This window comes from Ictidomys tridecemlineatus, chromosome 13 (assembly GCF_052094955.1).
Source record: "Ictidomys tridecemlineatus isolate mIctTri1 chromosome 13, mIctTri1.hap1, whole genome shotgun sequence".
Classification (NCBI taxonomy): domain Eukaryota; kingdom Metazoa; phylum Chordata; class Mammalia; order Rodentia; family Sciuridae; genus Ictidomys; species Ictidomys tridecemlineatus.
Genome location: NC_135489.1, coordinates 84,888,316 through 84,908,368, shown reverse-complemented (window position 1 = coordinate 84,908,368; position 20,053 = coordinate 84,888,316). Strand labels below are relative to the sequence as shown.

General features: G+C 40.6%; 1 long non-coding RNA gene across 2 annotated transcripts in view; it reads left to right on the top strand.

The window, feature by feature from the left end:
- Window positions 1-10,435: 10,435 nt before the first annotated feature.
- Window positions 10,436-20,053, top strand: part of LOC144369944 (uncharacterized) — a 44,585-nt gene continuing 34,967 nt past the window's right edge. The window contains exons 1-4 of one of the 2 annotated variants that reach the window (XR_013429790.1): window positions 10,436-10,940; window positions 15,382-15,527; window positions 17,788-17,943; window positions 18,541-18,747. This is a non-coding gene — a long non-coding RNA (uncharacterized LOC144369944). The remainder of the gene's footprint in view (window positions 10,941-15,381; window positions 15,528-17,787; window positions 17,944-18,540; window positions 18,748-20,053) is intronic. The other variant, XR_013429791.1, reaches the window with a different exon arrangement.

The following is a 20,053-nucleotide window of genomic DNA, read 5'->3' as shown; positions in this document are numbered from 1 at the left end:
TCTCCTGTGTGGTTCATCTGCCACGCTCCAAGGCAAAGGGACCCTCCTCTGACCTGTATCTACCAAAACAAAAGTGGTCATTGTCAGTTCTCTCAGGGGGTTCAATCCCTAAGTAGCAGTGAGAAGTGAACAGTGAAATGCAAACCAATAATAGGGCAAGGTCATGGATTTTCTTTAAGTTACTGTAAGATTTTCTTTAAATTACTTTTAAGGCAAGTGGGTAATAAGATAATGCAGAAAAACAACAGGTATACAGATAAACAGAATAAAGGGAACTAATTAAGAAATACATCAAGAAAGATTAGTGGGGGCAATTACTAACTCTTGCCAGGGTCAGCTGGTGTCATTGTAAAGCTAGAAAATGGGACCTTCTGAAAATAGGATCTTATTTCCTCATATATATTCTTATGGCCATAGGTATCTCAAAATATTTCTGATGAGAAATTTTCTTAGTAGTTCAGGAGCAAAAAGGTAAATTCTTGTCTAGTCACTGACCCCAAAACTCACATTAACGTAGGAATGACTTGTAAGTAAATCCCCACTTTAATAGGATGGCCACCATGATAGTTCTGGGGAGGATCAACTAGGATCAAAAACTCTATCACCTGACATGAAGGAGTTCAACACCTGATTGGCAAAGAGTGATGAAGTGGACCCCAGTTCTCAAGGCAACCATAAAACAGCAGTAAATTTATAAAGAGCACTATTTCATTTCTCATTCTCTGCTGGGAGATGACTCACTCTCATGAGAAGGCTCTTTGTTTGAGGCTTACTTTACTTTTTACTTATAATAAAGTTCTCTTGCATGGCTTTAAGTGTTTGGCTTTCTTTCTTTGGAACACAAGAACTTAAGTTTGGAGCTTCAACTTCCCACTCTCCTGTGACAACTAACCTGGTGCCTTCATTTGGATCAACAGCCATCTACATGACAGGTATGTGAACTTCACTTTGTTCCTCTCCCAGCTTTGTTTGGTTTGATGTCTAACTTATCCCCTGATATCTTGCCTTTTGCTTTGAGCTTCCCTGTGTATACTTTCCTTTGCCCAAACTGTTCAATATGCCTTAACCAGTGCCATCTTTTCTTACAAAAAATAACTGCAGTGGCACCTTTTTTTATCCTCCTGACATGCAGATGTACACTCTCTCTTGCTTTTTGTGGCATATTTTTGAGCAAGGCCACCAGAAAGGCAATGAGACTCCACTGTTGTGGCTGTTGCCTTATAGTGTCCTCCTGACTCTTTTCAATAATGAGCATCATACCTCCTTCTTTTAGAGGCTATGTCCAGAAATTGGAGGCCAATGAGTTCACCATCTTTACCTATTTATGAATCACCTCATAGGGCACTAGTTAGTTTAAGATATCCCACAGCTAAGAAACCTTTTCTCAGCTGGTATCTTCTCTTCACCAAAATGGTACTTTTTGTCTTTACTGTATATTGAATCTGCATGGACATTATGTCCCCTCACAGTTTCTATTCCAAGGGAGAACCCATCCATCCTTCCTCTTTTCTATGTCATTTATTTTGTTATTTTTGGACTTGCTATGTTTCCAACAGGGTGACACAAAAACCTCTGGCTCCCTCCACTTTTACTACATCAGGCCCATCCTACTCTTTAAATTATCTGCAAAAGGATTAAGGGTCACTCCCCAAGTCATATCAATTGTCTAGAATAAGGTTATTAAACATGTATAATAAATAAGATTACAAGGCTTGAGAAACAGAGTTCAAGCAAATAAGGCATGAGTTGCTGAACTTGGACACACATGCTACACTACATCTAGAGAACTACAAAGGGATGCCTCCTGGTTTAAAATGCAATGTATGTGGGAATGCCTTCAGTTATCTGTTTTGCAGGTCAGTACTGCTGAGGAACTCTTGGGGTATCAACAGTCTGTTATTTCTTTAATTATTTATGGTGTGTGTGTGTGTGTGTGTGTGTGTGTGTGTGTGTGTGTGTTTTGTAACAGGGATTGAACCTAGGGGCACTTAACCACTGAGCCAGCCCTTTTTATTTTGAGGCAGGTTTTGCTAATTTGCTTAGGGCTTTGTTATGTTGCTGAGTCTGGCCTTGAACTTGCAATCCTCCTGCTCACCCTCCCTTTTCCCTGAGATCACAGGAGTATGCCACTATACCTGGCTGGCTTTATTTTACAGAGAGGAAATCAACCATTGACATAAACTACCACCTCCTTGGGGTACATCCTATGAAACTAGGACCATTTTTTTTTGCCTGGAGACCCTAAAGAAGAGATTAATTTTCTTTTGTAATGTTGATTGGCCTCAGTATAAATTAGGGGATAAAAATAAATGGCTCACTAATGGAAATGGAAGTCTAAACTATAATTCTCTTTACCTTTGAGATTCATGTTGCATGAATTAAAGGAAGTAAAATGGCAGAAGTCTCCTAGCTACAGGCTTTCTTTTTACTAAGGAACCAAAAAATTTTATGTGAAGCATTGATGAGACCCTTCTAGTAATGATGAGTCAAAATATTACTGGCCCCCAAACTACCCCTTCCTCTCTTTCAACAATGTACTTCATACTTAGAGCTGTCAAAACCTAATTCTTCCACTTTCCTCTGTACCCACCATTACCTACTGCTCCCACTCCCCGCATTGTGGTTTCCTTCACCATGAGCCTATTCCTACCAAGCCCACTTCCCATTACAACAAAAAAAAATGGAGAATCTGGACCAGTCAGAAGGCAGATGCCTTTTTCTAGAAAATATCTAAAAGAAATCAAGAGGATTTAGGAAGGTTTTCTGATGATCCTGATAAATAAATAGAGGGATTCCAACATTTAACCCAGACTTTGGGAGTAATCTAGAGATGTACCCATAATTTTCAGTCAAACTCTAACAGATACAGAGAGGCATCAGGCCACAGAAGCTTCTAGGATTTGGGGGAATGATTTACATATCCCTAATACCTTATACCCTGTGGGTCCTTCCACTGTTTCAACTGAGCGTCTTCAATGGAATTATGATGAATCACCTGGAAGGTAGCACAGCAATCACATGATTATTTGTCTCAAGGCAGAACTTAAGAAAATAGTAGGATGAAATCTATTAATTGTATGAACCTGGCAACAATCAATCAAGGGGGTGGAGTGAAATTCCAGAGCTCTTGTAGAAAGAATGAAGAAGGCTTAGTAAAATATATGCTCTTAGATCCTACATCTCTTGAAGGGTAACTTATTTTAAAAGATAAGTTCATTCTTCAATTTGCTCCAAATATTAGATAGAAATTATAAAATTGGTAGTAGGCCCTGGGACTTCCCTTGAAGGTAACCACACAGGTCTTTTATGATTAGACTAGGAGGAATATTTAAGGGATAAATAAAAGAAGAAATGAAGGACAAGAGACTAGTGCAATTATTGACTGCAATTCTTAATGGCCACCACTTTCTTCCTCCACAGGAACCTTGAGCCTCTGAAAATGTCCATCAATGTTATAGAAAGGAAGGATATTAGAAGAAAGATCACTCAATTAAGGGCAGGCTTCAAAGTCTCCTTGCTCTATATGTGGCAGGAGAGGCTACTAGAAAATTCACTGCCCTGAAGGCTGAAGGAACCTCAGATCAGACACTCTCAAAATGATGGTCCAAAAATGAGAAAGAATTTGGAATCAGCCAGCACCCAAGACAGTCACCATCACTAGGGTTGGACTGGGGGTAACTTGAGGTTAGGATCATTCATTTACTTTATGATACTGGCACCACCTATAGTGTCTCAACCTTGTTCCCTGGACACTTCTCTGTTGATTCCTGCTTAGTAGTAGAAGTCAATGGAATACCCAATATAAGACATTTTACTTCTTTACCATGTTGCAATGAGAAGATAGCATATTCTCTTATTCTTTTTTGGTAATGGCTAAATATTCAACTCCATTATTGGGTCATGATAGCTTAACAAACTTAGAAGTTTGTCTAAGTTTTCCACTCAAGGCACTGAGTTCCTTTCTTCTGATGTCAGCAGTTGAACAATCAAAACAATTGGTTGGCCCTAGCTTGTTGGTATCTCCCTACAAGGGAATGACTAGGTAAAATTATGGTCTCTAATACTAGATAAAAGGGGAAACATGAACTCATTCTGAACCACTTCTTGTGCAGATGTTAAATTATTTCCTACAAATGAGAATTTATCACATCCAGGTCATGGAAAAAACTTCAGTTTAGAGCAAACCAATTTCCAACCTTTCACAGTCATTAAGCCACATTTTAATCCATCTTCACCTTATCTCAAGTTATGAATGCCAGAATATCAAAGATATAAGAGAGGTTACTATCAAATTTGGGATGAATGTGGATGGGGTTGCAGCTTAGTGATAGAGAGCTTGCCTCATATGTGTGAGGCCCTGGGTTCAATCCTCAGCACCACATTTTAAAAAATTAAATAAATAAAAGTATTGTTCCCATCTACAACTAAAAATATATTTTTAAAAAAAATTTAGGATAAGTATATATGGCTTACACCCACCACAGGACATCTCAATCAAAAGACCACAATCTGTTGTGAATAACTGTTAGAGTCTGTAAACAAGTCTGGATGGCGCCTGGCATATTGCCAGACGGAGTGGTTTGTAAAGTAATGCCAGCGAGCCATTAAGTGTGGAGATTTCTTATTGGTTGACTGCTGTATCTAGTTTATGCTAATTAAGATAAGCTGTGTGGGAATGGATAAATACCTCTGTTTTCCTACAATAAACGGCTTCCACTCCTGCTGTATCAATGTACACAAGTTGTTCGTCACCCCCCAGTTAGTTTGCTGCAGCTGGACTGCGGCAAATAACATAACCACACTTAGTATATGTGGCATAGTTCCATTTGGGAGTCAGGATAGACCCCAAAGTCTCAGTGTCAACATATTGTGATTTTACAGCCTATGATTAGTTTGTGACTAGTTGGTTCTTCAGACCTGGAATTAGATGGCCAGCAACCAAAGGGACACAGTGTATATGTGAGACTAACCCTGACTTCCTGCAGGCTGGATGGAAAGATGTACTGTTAGGTACCCATGGATGGAAGGAAGATGGACATCAAAAATAAGTCAACCTGCATACCTCCCCAGGTATGGACATCAAAAATAAGTCAACCTGCATACCTCCCTGCATACCTACCTCAAGCGTAGGTGGGGACAATCTGTTTTTCACTGGTATGATCATTTAGCTTCACTGTTATCCCCAAAATTGGTCTAGAGGATGTAAATGTAGTACATGGAAATTGTAGCCAATTATATTCAAAAACTCTCAATGACATTGAGAAAAGTATTTCTTTCCTTAATGCAGAGATGGTACTCATGAAAAAAGCAGCTCAGGGTGGCACTGGTGCCATCATTCAAATGAAGTTTTGCATTTACAACTCAAAAGATTTGCATTCCCAACTGGGTGCAGTGGTGTATTCCTATAATCCCAGCAGTTGGGGAGGCTGAGGCAGAAGAATTGCAAGTTCAAAGCCAGCCTCAGACACAAATTTGTGTCTGTTGCTTTATGCCATCCAGTTTATGGTGTTTTGTTATAGCAGCCTTAAAATACTAATACCCCAAGAGAGTCTCAGTGTATTTTTTTCTTTCTCTGGTGCAAAATTACTGTCATTTTTAAAAGAATATACCAGGGAACTTGTAGAAAAGTTTACATAAGATCAGGGTTTTGAGCAACTAATAGATTTCTGATGATTAAAAAAAAAATCAGTGTCATGTTTAGTCAAGTATAGCCTGAGAATCTAGAATCATCCATTCAGGGGCCTCCTTAGGAATTAATGATGCCAACATCAGAACTGAAAGTCCCCCTCCCATGGTCCCCAAGGCGAAAGTGCACATCTCAGGTAAAAATAGGGAATCAGAAAGACAGGCACTTCTACAAGTTTCTACACCCACAATGGAAGCCATGGGGATACATGCTGGCTTCAGGTCAGTGTAGTGAGTGTGGCAGGGCTATCCACCATGGAGGCTGAGAAAGACTATAGGTTATGAAGCAGAACACCATCACTGAGACTGTTTAGGTGTTTAACAGCATGAACTCCTGAAGAGCTGAGAACAAGCTAGCATGGTCCAATCCACTGGGTAGGGGTTGCCTGCAGGTTCACCAAGGCAGAGGTTGCCCAAGAAAAAGCAGAAGAGCTACCTTTAGACTTCCTTCCCTGCAATCTCAAGAGCCTGGCTCCCCTCAAGCCCTGAAATACTCATTTCCTTCTCTTCTGCAGCAGTTGGGCATGGGGCTGGCTCCCTGAAGCTGGATGCCAAAGGAAATTTCCCAACAGCCCAGGACTCTATGCTCAAGACCCACTGAAGGGAAAAAAAGATACTGACCCAGCAAGTAAGGGGTTCTGTGGGGAATACTCAAAACTGTGAGCAAGAAGGGAAGAAGGGGCAGCACTGGGCAGGCACTGTATTTAAGAGACCGCTACCCATTAGCATTTACTAAGTGCTCCACTGGAACCAGCACCAGCAACAGGCCTCACAGAAAGCATGGAGTAATCTTCAGGAAAGTGTTGCCCCAGCAAACAACATTGATGTGCAAGATCAGCTCCTATCTAATATACTATTACCTGGACACACCACTTATTACATGTTGTAAAAATCCTTGAAGTAAATGCAGTTATGATCCCATTTTACATGAGGAAAAATAGATGAGTCAGAGATCAGAAAACAAGGCTGGGGAGAACCCATCAAGGTCTGGCCTCAAACCTCTTATTCTCCCCCATAGGATTTATGGTTTTGAATTTGAGATAAAGAAAAAAATTAATTAATTGAGATGGGAGTGGGGGCATGCCTGAAGTTTACCTGAGATATATAAAAATAAATTTATAAAATGAGTCAATTAGAAAAGAAGCAACACATAGGTGAATACACCTAGGTCTTAGATTTCCTCCTGACCATGAATGCTGGGAGTAGGTGGGTCTTTTTATTCTAAAGTGTTTGATGGACAATGTTAAACCACAGTGATAGTCTCTATCTAGACTCTTCTTAGGGCTGGTTTTGTTTCCAGAGGCTCAACTTCTCATGGGAAATTTGGAGTCCAGCAATTCCACATGGCTTGCCAAGAAGAACCATGACCTGCAGGAAAATAAAAACTTCACTCCCATGACAAGGCACACTCCTGAGAAGAAACAGGAAGGACTGTCCCTGAGAGGCTGGGCAGCAAGAAAAGAAGGCCCACATCTCCTGGCTCACAGGACTCCAGGTTGCTTCAGTGGTCCCTGGGAAGTAAGGGGCTACCATCATGAAGTATCTCTAACTGAGTGGCCCATAGCAGAAAGCTCCATTCACATTCTGGAGGCCATAGACTGGAATCAAGTACTCAATTGGGATGTGGTCCCTCTGGCATTCAGGGTAGAATGGTTCCTTGCTACTCCATGGCTTTTGGTGGCAACTGCTGGCTCTCAATGCCCCCTAGTTTCTGGCTACATCACTCCAACCTCTGTCCCTGTTGTCACATGATGTTCTTCCCTTGAACTATCTTCTTATGAGGACACCTTTCAGATTGGATTAAGGGCTCACCCTATTCTGGTGTGACATTATGTTGACTAATTACATCTGCAGTGACCCTATTTCCAAATAAGGCCACCTTCTGAGATACTGAGAGTCAGGACTTTGACATGCTGCAGGGAGACAGAATTTACCCCACTGCAGTGAGATTCTGACTTCCAGATTGTTAAAGAAGAGCAAGAAGCAGGATATCGCTTCTAAGGGGCAGAGCCAGAATTGTGAACCAGGTGGCCTGATCCAGATCCTCTGCTTTTCCCTGCTGCCCTGTGCTATTTCATACATGAAGGATTTAGCTCAGTACCAGTCTTGTACAAAGTGCTCAGTCAACATTAGTAAGTATCATTAAATGTCTTTTGCTATTTCTTAATAAGTCTTACCAGGAATGAAGACTAAATTTATTCAGTAGATAACTGCTTTATTGTAGGATTTTTATTTTTTATCCCTAAAACCTTCCTCGATGAGTTCTAAGTTTAAGCCCCACCAGCCAGGAAATCCAGAGTGAATACAGGTACAATATACTGTATTAAAAATGTGTGGGACCAGCAGCACTTTAGATTTGGGATTTTTTTTTCAGATTTTGGAATATCTGCATAGACATAATAAGATATCCTAGGGATGAGACTCAAGTCTAATCATAAAATTTCTTCATTTTTATATGTGCCCTTAAAATACAGACTGAAGGCAACTTTATATCATATATTTAATAATTTTGTACATGAAACATAATTTTATAGTGTGAAATTTTCCATTTGGGGCATTGTGTTGGCACCCAAAACATGTTGAATTTAGGAGCTTTTCCAACTTTGGATTTTTCAACCTGTGCTAACAGCTAATACATATGAAGTCAATGCCTGCCTCAGGCACTCCAGTGAAAACTACATAGGCTACCTTGATTAACCCCTTACCAGCCATAATACATCATATCACCCGTTTCACAGATAAGGAAACTGAGGCAGTGAAGAAGCTGGACTTACATCCTTTCTCAAAGCCACAGAGCTAGAAAGTGGCAGAACTGGGATTTGAACACAGACATTTAGGTCTTACCTCCCACTCTCTAACCCATGGTGGGTGCAGACCTTGCCCTCAGATGGTGGGGGACAGGGGGATATTTTTATTTAACCACCCAAAAATTCTCTCTGAATCTCATGGTTTCTAGGTATATTTAATGATTTCCACTGAAACACTGCCATGAGTATCTTCTTGTCTCTCTCAAGTTCCCCAGCTAGGGCCTGCCTTCCTGTCTTAAGAAGTGAAAGTGTGGGGACACCAGCCCATATCTGATATAGTTTCAGATCTAAAATTAGCAACAATGACCTAGCTCCAGCCTGACCCTCAAGAGAAGAAAGGGGAGAAGGGAAAGGGGAAAAAAAAAAAACCAACAACCAGTTCTTCACAAATTAGGATAATAATAAAGGTTCTTTCAAGTGTGGGCGCATATTCTTAGCAAGATTGTAACACCTAAATCAAGTCTAGGCTATAAAAATGGCACAAAAGCCAGAAGTCAGGATACAGGCCTGACTTCCTTTAGGGAGTCAGGGGATTTCCTGGGTGTCAAGAGGCTGGGTGGCAGAGATGGAGCCAGGCAGAGCCTGACTCCCTAGCAGGCACATACTTCTGTCTGTCCCCCATTGAGTTCCTTCTGGGGCTGCCCATACAACCATGGGTGGGGCTCTGGAGCTGGAATCTTCTGTAGTCATCATTGTACCTCTTGATCACCTTCCCAGATACTCTTCAAACAGCCCAAGTGCATACGATGCCAGCCAGGTGGGCAACATGAGGACACATCTTACAGACCAGCAATCTAGGTGCCCACTGGACTGAGCGTTGTGGCTCTGAAAGTCCCCTGCATTTGTAAGAGGCCATGTGTCCCAGGGTCCACCCCTAGCCTGTGTCTGAAGCAGGATATTAAGGCAGGCCCATTTCTGGAGAACACAGAATCACCTAGACAGCTCAAAGATGCCCCAGGGGTTTGCAGAATATTCCTCAGACTGCATAGCCACCTGGGGCCACCCAATTTTCCCCAATTTCTTTCCTTCACTAGGAATCAGGTCTCATCTTGCCCAGCTCCATTTTATCTCAATAAAGCACTTCTCCTAATAAAACCAGTACATATTTAATCCCCTCTTGGAGTCTGCTTCTTGCAAACCCAGACTAGCCCCATGCCTCTTCTCAGAGTTACCCCCTTCTAGGGGCTTCTTATCTTAACAGAAGCAAATGCAAATTTTTTGCACTGGCCTCCAAGGCCCAGGACCTCTCTCCCCTGAACTACTGTATTAGTTAGCTTTTTTGTCACTGTGACGCAAATACCTGATGAGAACAACGTACAGGAAGAAAAGTTGATTTGGGCTCCTAGTTTCAGGTCTGTGTTCAGCTGAACGTTGCTCTGTGCCTGAGGTGAGGCAGTACTTGATAGAAGCACGTGGCTGAGAAAAGCCACTCACCTCATGGTGATACAGAAACAGCACAAGGAGCCAGGAACATTACAACCCCCAAGGCACACCCCTGGTGACATACCTCCTCCAACCATACATGATGTGCCTACAGTTACCACCCAATAGACCACTGATTAGGCTACAGCTCTCAAAATCTAATCATCCACCTCCTGTGTCAGCACCTGGCCTTTTGGAGGACACCTCATATTCAAACCCATAACAATTACTAACCTTGTCCTCAGCTTAGTGCTGTTCTGGAGGTTCCTTGATCACCCCAAGTTGATTCTACCTCAATGCCTTTGCATCTGCTCTTCCCCAGAGTCACTTAACTGGGTCTAAGTTGCACCTGCCCCCTCCTTTCCTGCTCCCTCCTCAGCTCTGGGACTGGAATTTTCACAGTGCTCCTGGCCTCTGAAGGCCATCCATCCCTGCTGGGAGGCTTTGAAAGGGACAGTGTGAAGAACAAAAGCCACTGTTCACAGAGGCAGCTGGTGCCTCCAGGCCCCAGGCCTGAGGGGTGAGGTCTGACTGGAAGACACAAAGGACCAGGGACAAACAGTGATGGAATCCCTTTTATTTACCTGAACCTGAGGGAGCTGTCAAGTGTGGAACAATGAGGTCGATTGCTGGGCAGAGCGGTGGGAGGAGCAGCCTTCCAGTCCTTCTCACCGCTCAGCTCTACAAGAGCTGGTTCCCCAGAGCTGCAGGCGGCGCTGGCCAATGGGGGCCTAACGGCGCCAAGGAGGCGGGGCCGGGCCGGTTAGGGGGAAATCCCGCTCCACGTTGAATTATCAGCCGCGCTGGGGTCTTCGCAGTGTGCGCTGCTCCTTCCTAGAGGCAGGACGAAAGCTTTCTCTAGCCCAGCTAAGGCTCGCAGAAGCAGTGCCCAGATGAGGCCAGCCGTCCCCAGTGGCCCCAAGACCTGGGCACCTTCTGCTTTCTCTCAGCTTCCCGCGTCCGCACAGCAGTCCCCGCCTCGTGGGGAACCTTGGGCGCCGCCGGCGGTTCGCTCCTGCAGAACAGGTGAGCCCGCCTTCGCCGCTAGGGGATCTGCGGTCCGACTAAAGGCTGGCGGAGCAAGGGGAAGTGGGGAGGGGGGCGTGTCAAAAACTCCAGCCCCTTGCTGTAGAATGAAGAGCCACTCGAATTTGGTTGATTGCCTTTAACCAGAGAGGTTTTCAGTTCCATTTCGCAAGCTACAATAGCTGCATTCAATTCCATTTGAGCTCGGTGAACTACATAAAACATGAGGCCTACACTTATAATAATCTGTAAACAAAAACAAAATATCCACTAACACTGTTCTGCAATGACATCTTCCATTGTCCGCAGGGGGGTACTCAAGTAAGAATTCAGAAGCTGGGTAGGAAGCAGTCCAACTGAAGATGCCATCAGATAGTTGGGTAATGAGAGATCAGTAATCTCGGCCACCCCGGACCACCGTGCCGCCGCCTCTGCTGCTCCCGGGCCGCCCGCCAAGGCCCTGCCCGGCGCCGGCACCTGGCCGCGGGCTAACATTTTCTGGAGGTGGAATTAATATTGTATGATTCAAAAGAAATGTATGATTGTCAAGAGCCTAGTGTGCTGTCCAAGGTCTAACAGTCACTTCCCTAGTGGGCAGAGACAAGTTCTATTTGTATTACGGCACAAACAAAACGGACTAGTTTTTAATTGCACAGTTTTTTAGAAAAGCAAGAATCATTTTCTGGATATGTAAGTGTAAATGTAGATGCAATTTTGGCTGTACCTCTTTATCATGCCTGTAATGGCCTATAAGTCTGCACTTTAGTGTTTTTTAATTATTTTATTTCTGGGTACTTATGAACAGAGAAATAACCCAAATATTTTTTCTGCTTAGTGTCTTTATTTATAAAATATACATCTTCTTTACTTATAAAGCTGAATTAAAATATGCAGTCTTAAATATTATTGGATGTTCTTTGCTTAGTCTTTCCAGAAGGAATAAACAGTGTTTTTTTGTTTTGTTGTGTTGTGTTAAGTGGGACCACTTTGTTTCCCTTTTCTGTGTTAGAAAAATGACATTAATTTTCAGTTGAATGTATTTTTGCAAGCATCACATTATTATAGGGACATTTACACCTTTTCACACAAGCTTAAATCCTACATTGTGGGACTGAAGTGCTCTTAAAATAATCTTTTTATTTTCACTGTGTAATATGCAAAGCAAAAGGGAAATTATTTAGTGGGTGGTGGCTGAAAATTAGAACTCATGTTCTAGTTTGATTACATTGGCTGTACCCTCCTTAGATCTTCCATCAAAGGGCTGTCCCATTGCAATCTTACTAAAACATTTTATTAAAATAAACCTTTTTTCCTTTTTATAACAATAATTAGGCTTTGAAATAAAAATATTATTCCTTTTTTTTAAAAGAGAGGGTGAAAGAGGAGAGAGAGAGAGAGAAAGAGAAATTTTTTTTAATATTTATTTATTTTTTTTAGTTCTCGGCGGACACATCTTTGTTTGTATGTGGTGCTGAGGATCAAACCCAGGCCGCATGCATGCCAGGCGAGCGCGCTACCACTTGAGCCACATCCCCAGCCCAATATTATTCCTTTAAAATGGTGGGCTTGCCATCATTGAAGATGTCACTCAGGTGGCCTTGTTTAGCCTTTTTTAAAAATCAAGCTTTAAAATCATCTTTATAGTTCCATGGAAGTACTTATATATCTGTCTCATAGTTTTCAGCTTTAGAACTCTAAATATAATAGTAACTTAATTCCCAGATTTGTGTTATTTGCTCTATTATAGGTAAGTTTATTTTGTTTTGTTTTAGTACATGTTTTTCTCTGATAAGACTCAGGAATTCTGAAATGTGAAATTAAGTTTCTCAATTCTTTCTCTTGTAGCATGAATTAATATATTTATTAGTAGCACTTATGATTATTGACAGAATAATTCAGCGTATATTCAAATGACATGTGCAATATTCATCAGTCACCTCTATTTTAAAGTAATTTAATTGTAAACTTAATGATTAGTTTATTTACAAATGAGATTTTAGATATTAGTGCAAATTTTCCAGTAGGTAGCTCTTTTTTGGCTATGAATATTTGACTTATCAGAGATCTCTCATTTGCCTATTAATTAGGGTGACACTTTTGCCCTGATTAATTAAAATACAAAGTAATTCTTTGAAAACAAATTATTATATTCCTATGCTAGAGAAGAATTTAATCATAAGGGGTTTTTTTTGCCCTATTCATTATAATTGTTTTTCTTTCCTTCATAATGAGTAAATTATCTTTAAATAATGGTAGAAGACTTCAGTTGCATAATATTCTGAGAGGCACTTAGATCTCAGCACTTGATTGGCCTCCAAATCCTTCCTTCTATTACTGGTAAAAAAAATTATATATAATATTGAAATATCCTTATTCTTCTTTTGAGCCCTAATGCTTATTTACGTTTAAAAAAATGAGTTTAGCTCAACAATCCCAGTGAACAATATATTTTATTTATTCTTTTCTGTCTGACATGGCAGTGTTTTTCTTGTGCATCTTTGCTTGTTGGTTAATTTTGGTTAAAGGAACCATTACTGAAGATCACTGTTTCCATACTTGTTTCATACTTCATGTATTTTGAAGTACCTTTGTTTACTTTTAGTATTTGTGACTTGAAAACTTCACCAAAATTGAGTACCTTTTGGTAGTTTGTAGTGGGTTCTTTAAAATGTTATACTTTGCTTGGTACTTGTATTAAATATGTAAAGGTAAAAGAAATAATTTTTCTGTATTCTGCCAATCATTTTATATAATAAATCATTCATTTTTTCTTAAAACAGTAAAATAAAAAAAAAAAAAAAACAACTCCAGCCTGGAGAGTCACAGGCACTGGGGGTGAGGGTCGCAGCGCAGGAGGGGCTGCAAGCCATTGTGCCTTGTCTATCATTTTTAAATCCCTGAAATTGAGGTTAAGTTTATTATCCTTTAAGATTTTAAACTATTAGCACTGCTGCAAGGATCGCTGTGATTAAGTACTTTTGTTATACCCACTTTGCTTTGTGTCTGTATGCTAATATGGTCGCCCAATAAGCTTAAAAATATCAGTCAACATACATTTTAGATTTGCCCCATCAGATATATTTTGGTGATTTTTCTAGATAGTGTTAGACATCACATTAGGGAATAACTCAAAGCATTAAGACAAAAGAGTCTTAAAACCATTATTTTGTGTCTCAGTTACCCAATAAAATTTTCACTACTCCATTTTGCCTGAGGAGAATCTTCCAAGAAATATAATTTTGATGGTTTAAAGCTGTGGCTGTCAAAGTATGGTCACCAGCTCAAGCACAGGGACACCAGGAAGGAACTTTTTGAAATGCAATTTCTCAGCTTCTACCTCAGACCTATTCAGTCAGAAACTCAGGGCTGAATCTCTACAATCTGTGTGCAGCAAATGCTCCAGAAGATTCTGATGCATTAATCATTTAACTATTGCAGAACCATAGTGGCAACCGGGAGGGTGAGGGTAAAATCATTTTCACCAAAATAATCTTGGCAAAATCATGTATAGAACAAACTCATTGGCTAACTTCAAAGCAAGCCTTAGTTATTCATAATGCCACCAGGGATATACATAGGAATATGTTCTGCCAAAACGTGAAATTGTTTAAATTTTTCAATATCAGGGTTTCATTATTATATTGCTATCCAATAAGCTAGAGAACTTCATTTGAACTTGATTAGTTATATTCTTACTTTGTTCACCACTTTGTTATATTCACCACTTTGTTATATTCACCACTTTGTCCAGTAGTGGCCAGCTGGACTGTTGACACATATCCTTTCCACGATGCCCTCAGTCTGTGCAGGTCCCTACTCAGAGGGGTTTTATATCATAGACTGCAGAAGTAGTGACATCATCAGCATTAACTGATTAGTTAGCTTCTCTGACCAGCATCCTAAAGAGCAACTGTCCTGGTGTACATGTAAGAAAGTAGCTTTCTACAGATAGCACCAACTAGCCCTGGATTTCATTGTGCGTAAGAGAAAGCCCAGGTCCTTTAAGATAATACATATAAGGACTTTCCAGTCCAGGCTTGTTCTCAGTGTTCCCTTAATTTGGCGAGATTTTTGGGAACAGAAAGGGGGCATTTAGGGATATGGAGTTTTACTGTTCCCCTTTCCTTTAGGATAAGAAATTATACTTGGATAAGCTATTATACAGATCACCATGGAAATAATGATACAATATTCTCATCTAAAAATAATAACAGTACTCATATGACTAGAAATGGTAATAAGGGGATTGAGTCTCTCTATAATGAAAACAATGATAAATCTGCATCTTAAAACTTAATTTGGAATTAATATGACAACATAATATGCAAAGCAAATTTGAAGACAATTATCATTGTATGTGTAAATCATTAATATTTGGGACAGATAATCAGAAAATAATTAAACAATATTATTTATATAATTTTTTTCTTTCTAACATCAGCTTCGGAGAGATGGACATGGAAAAATACACGTAAATACATGGTGTTGCCACATAAAAGCTTCCCTGGGTGTTTTGAAAATCTCTGTTATAATGGAGTGGATATCATTGATTTGTCCAAGAAACACAAACCAGAGATACTCATCATGGTAAGAAAGTCCTAATTTGTACTTAATAGAAAAGATAGATGCAATTTGTTTCATTGATTCAGTTTTAAATATGTTTTTTCTAAAGGAACAAATAATACACAATTTTGTTTGTTTGATATAATTTTATGCGTGTTTGAAATGGATGCATGTTACAAAATCATGAAGTATAATCATATAGCAGCTTTTAATCCACTTTTTGAGGTGATGAGAACTCTGAACATGAGTAGGCTTTCTTAACAAATTGTAAGTGGGCAATAACATATTAATTAGGCCGAATGTTGTAAAGCAGATCTCTGGAACTTATTTATCTTTAGTAATTGAAATTTTAAATGAGTTACATGGTAACTCTCCATTTTTATTTGCTCTCAGGTCCTAGTAACTGCCATTCTTTTCTCTGCTTCCATGAGTTTTGACTGTTTTAGATATCCAGTCTAAGTGGAATCATGCAATATTTGTCCTTCTGCAAATGGCTTACGTCACTTAGTATATGGTTCCCCTGGTTCATCTGTTCCTGCATATCACAGGATTTCCTTTTTAAAGATTGATAATATTCCATTTCATTTTGGCTATTGTAAATAATGTACAATAAACATGGGAATAAAGTATTTTGAGATCCTTATTTCCCAACAGAGTCCAATTATGTTCTTTAACTTGTGAACATGATGTTTTCCCAACACCATTTGTTGAAGGGACCATCCTTTCTCTGTTGTATATTCTGGGCACTCCTGTGAAACATCTGTTGCCTGCATATTTGTGAATTTATTTCCAGTCTTTATTCTGTTTAATAAATAAATATTTATTAGGTCAATATTCCTATCTTCAATACCATTCTTTTTCAAATTCTATAGCTTTATAATATATTTTGAAAAAAAAGACATATGATTCTTCCTGCTCCCTTCTTCTTTCTCAAGATTGCTTTGGCTATTCAGGATTCTCTATTGTTCTATATGAAATTTAAGGTTGTTTTCTATTTCAATAAAAAATGCCATGAGGATTTTGGTAAAGAATGGATTAATTTTGTATATGACTTTGGATTATATTGCCATTTTAACAGTATTGTTATATCATCCATGAACATGAAATGTATTTCTGTCTTATTTCTTTTATCTATGTTTTGGAGTTTTCTATATAATCCAAGGTTGTTGTTGTTTTAACCGCCTTAATTAAGTTCGTCCTCAGTATTTTATTCTTTTTGATGCTGCTGTAAATGAGAGTGCTTTCTTAATTTCTTTGTCAGTTTTCTGTTACTGTGTTAATATACCTGTGATAATCAATTTATAAGGAGGAAAGGTTTATTTTTGCTCATAATTTCACAGGTTTCAGTCTCTGGTCACTGGACCCTGTTGCTTTGGATCTGTGACAGCAAAATATATCCCGCAGGATGATGGGGCAGAGGAAGCCACTTTGCCTCATGGTAGCTAGTTAGCAAAGAGGAAGAAAAGAGGGGGCCAGAGTCCCAATACCCCTTTCTAGAATATACCCCCAGTAACTCAACTTTCTTCCACTAAGCCCTACCTTCCCAGTCAGTAATACCATAGGCTGAGAATCAGGCTTCTAACACATGAGTTTTTTAGTGCTAGGGGTGGAATGTGATAGGTTGGATCTTGAATGTCCCCCAAGGGCCAATGTGTTGAAGGCTTGATCTCCAGCCTGTGGCACTATTGGGGGGCAGTGGAAACTTCAGGAGGTATGGCTTTTTGAAAGTAAACTAGGTCATTAGGGGCACTTTGAGGGACTGTGGGACTCCATCTTCTCTCTCTTTGCTTCGCAGCTTCCATGAGGCGAACAAGCCTCCTTAGTCATGTGTTTCCACCATGATTTGCTTTCTCACTGTAGGCCCAAAGCAACTGAGCCAAGCAACTACAGACTGAAATCTCTGTAACTGTGAGCCAAAATAAATCTTGCCTCCTTATGAGTTGACTAACACAGTTTCCTTAGAAACAGACTTTTTGCGTGTTAATTTTTTTTATCCTGCAACTTCACTAATTGTTTTCATTAATTCCAATTTTTAAAATATTTAGTATTTTTTATATCTAAGATATCATCTGCAAAAGAGATAATTTTACTTCTTCCTTTTCAATTTTGATGTTTTTATTTCTTTATCTTGCTTAATTGCTGACTTTTATTTAGATATTAACTACAAATGGTAAGAGTGGGCATGCTTGCTTTGTTCTTTTTTTTTCCAGTTTCCAAAATTTTATTATCAATTATGTCTGTAGTTTTCTTACTATTATTAAACTAATTTTTTAAAAAATCCCAGACAGAGCTGAGCAATTTACCAGCACCATCATCAAGCAAACTGCAAATCTATCCTTGTCACAGAGCAAGAGGACACTTAAGATCAACCCAAGAACATCTTTAAGTATCCACAGGATACTGAGCTTGCTGTGCACTGCTGCAGCCCCCTGCACAGGGTGTAAGTGTTTTTCGTCCTTAAAAAGCTTCTGTACACAGAGGTGGCTATTTTATCCTGAACAGTGTCTTGCTGAGGGGCAATCACCACCTGGCTAATAAAGACTCTCCAATTTGGACAAAATTCAGCCTCAGAGCTTTCTGGAGGATCTGACGTTTCTCTGGCAAGGAGGGAGGGGACTGTCACTTTCCCTTTAGGAGGTTCTTCCTTCACCTGTCTTCCTGGTCTCTTCATATCTTGAAGACTGGGAGTGTACTTTGATTTCCAGCATTGCCTTACTAGAGCAGGGGTCTCCTGAGGCCACACCTCCACTCTCTTCCCTTGACTCATACCTGGCCTTTGCCAAGCTTGGGCTGGACTTGAGGCTGCCTCTTGCAATTCCTGTGATAATCCTCCCATTCTGGGATCTTCTCTAAAGACTATAAGTGTAAGTCGGAGAAAGCAGGCGGCCCTCCAGTGTAGTTGGAGGGACCACTGAGGGCTCATAGCTGCCACCCAGTGGGGTTCCTTTCCAGGCCTTCTGCATCACTGCAGGTGAGGGATCAGGGAGGAAACTCTGCAGAGAGGGAACTGACATTTTTTAATCACCTTTTCTCCTAGACGTTTCCAAGGAACTCTTTCTGGGAAACTGGAAACCTTCGCAATGGAGTTGACAATGGAGTCACAAGAGACTAAGGGAAAGTTCAACTGTGTAAGAGGCAAGGGTGGTCTCTTATCAGAGTTGTGATTCATGGGATCAAGGACCTGGAGGTGTGGACTCAACCTGTGTCTCACTTGAGACCTTATAATATTTGTTTCTAGCATCAGGTGAGTTCCCAGACTAAGGAAGGAAAGATTCTGGGAAGGAGATTGCTGATCCTTGGAAAATGCTAGATTGCTGCTGGGATAGAGGAGTTGTTTGTTTGTTTTTGTGGGTGTTAGACTTTGGAAAAGCATAGTTGACAGTAAGCCAGGATGCACATACATAAGTGGATATTATGCCCTTATTAATCTCAACCAACTTTATGCTCAGATGGTCTTGCAGGATTTTTTTTCAGTAGTTTCTTGGTTGAGCCTATAGATATGTCACTTTCTGAGTCACACTTCCATGTCCTCTTCAAGTCACTTTCTGAATCCTCCTTTTCATTCCCAGAGCCTTTACTGAGGTGCTTCTTGAATTCCAGGGTAGATCTTCCACATCGCTCTCTAGGTCTTGCTCTGGTCCCTAGAGCAGCAGGACCTCACTTTCTGCACAGCTTTGCTACTTTCACAAGCAAGTTCAGAGGACTGGGTGGCCAGGAAGGGGCCATGCTTATCTTTTGCCTGGCACCCACAACACTTCCTTGAGAATTTTCCCTGAGCTCTGTCAAGACCTGGGATGCATGAAATTTGCAGGGAGGGCCAGACTGCTCTTCTTCTGTAATGAACCTCCCTAGACTGTGTTGCTCTGGTTGCTCCTGGAGCTTGGTGCTGTTAGAATCCTGAGGAAGGATGGAGGCCAACTTGAGGCTCAGAGAGGTGTGACTGCCCTGGTGATGGTTAGAGTGGATTGGTTATTGGCTTCCTGAGCTTTTTGGAGCAAAGAGGGTAAAACCTTCCTGTGTTTCTGTTGCTTCTGTAAGGGGTTCCACATGCTGATTTTTAGCTGGGATGAGAGGCCATACCTCCTCTTGGGATATAGGGCAAATTTTTCTGTGGGTCCTCTTCTAGGGTGTAGATAAAGGTGGTAGGTTTGGGAAAGGTCTGTGTGGTTCTGGACCTGAGCCACAGATGGGGGCAGTGTTTGTGTTAAAAATTGGGATTGGGTGACATATTTGGGCAAGATCTGGTCCTTAGAAAATTGTGGAGATTTTTGAGCCTGGGATTGAACTGGGAAAGAATCAGAGACTGTTAAATGTGACAGCTTTACATTGTGCAGAGGAAGACCTCATAGAGATCCAAGCAGTAGCCACCAGGGACTCACTGTGCAGAGAGATCAGGCCCCAGAACAACTGACTGCATTTGTGCTCTGAAGGTCCCCCAAGGCCTTGTGGTAAGAGAAATGCTGAAAGAAATAGGAAGATGCTCTAGTTTCCTTTATGTGTTCCAGAAGGGTTGTGCAGTGGTGTCTCTCTTGCCCCTCGGTGACTTCAAC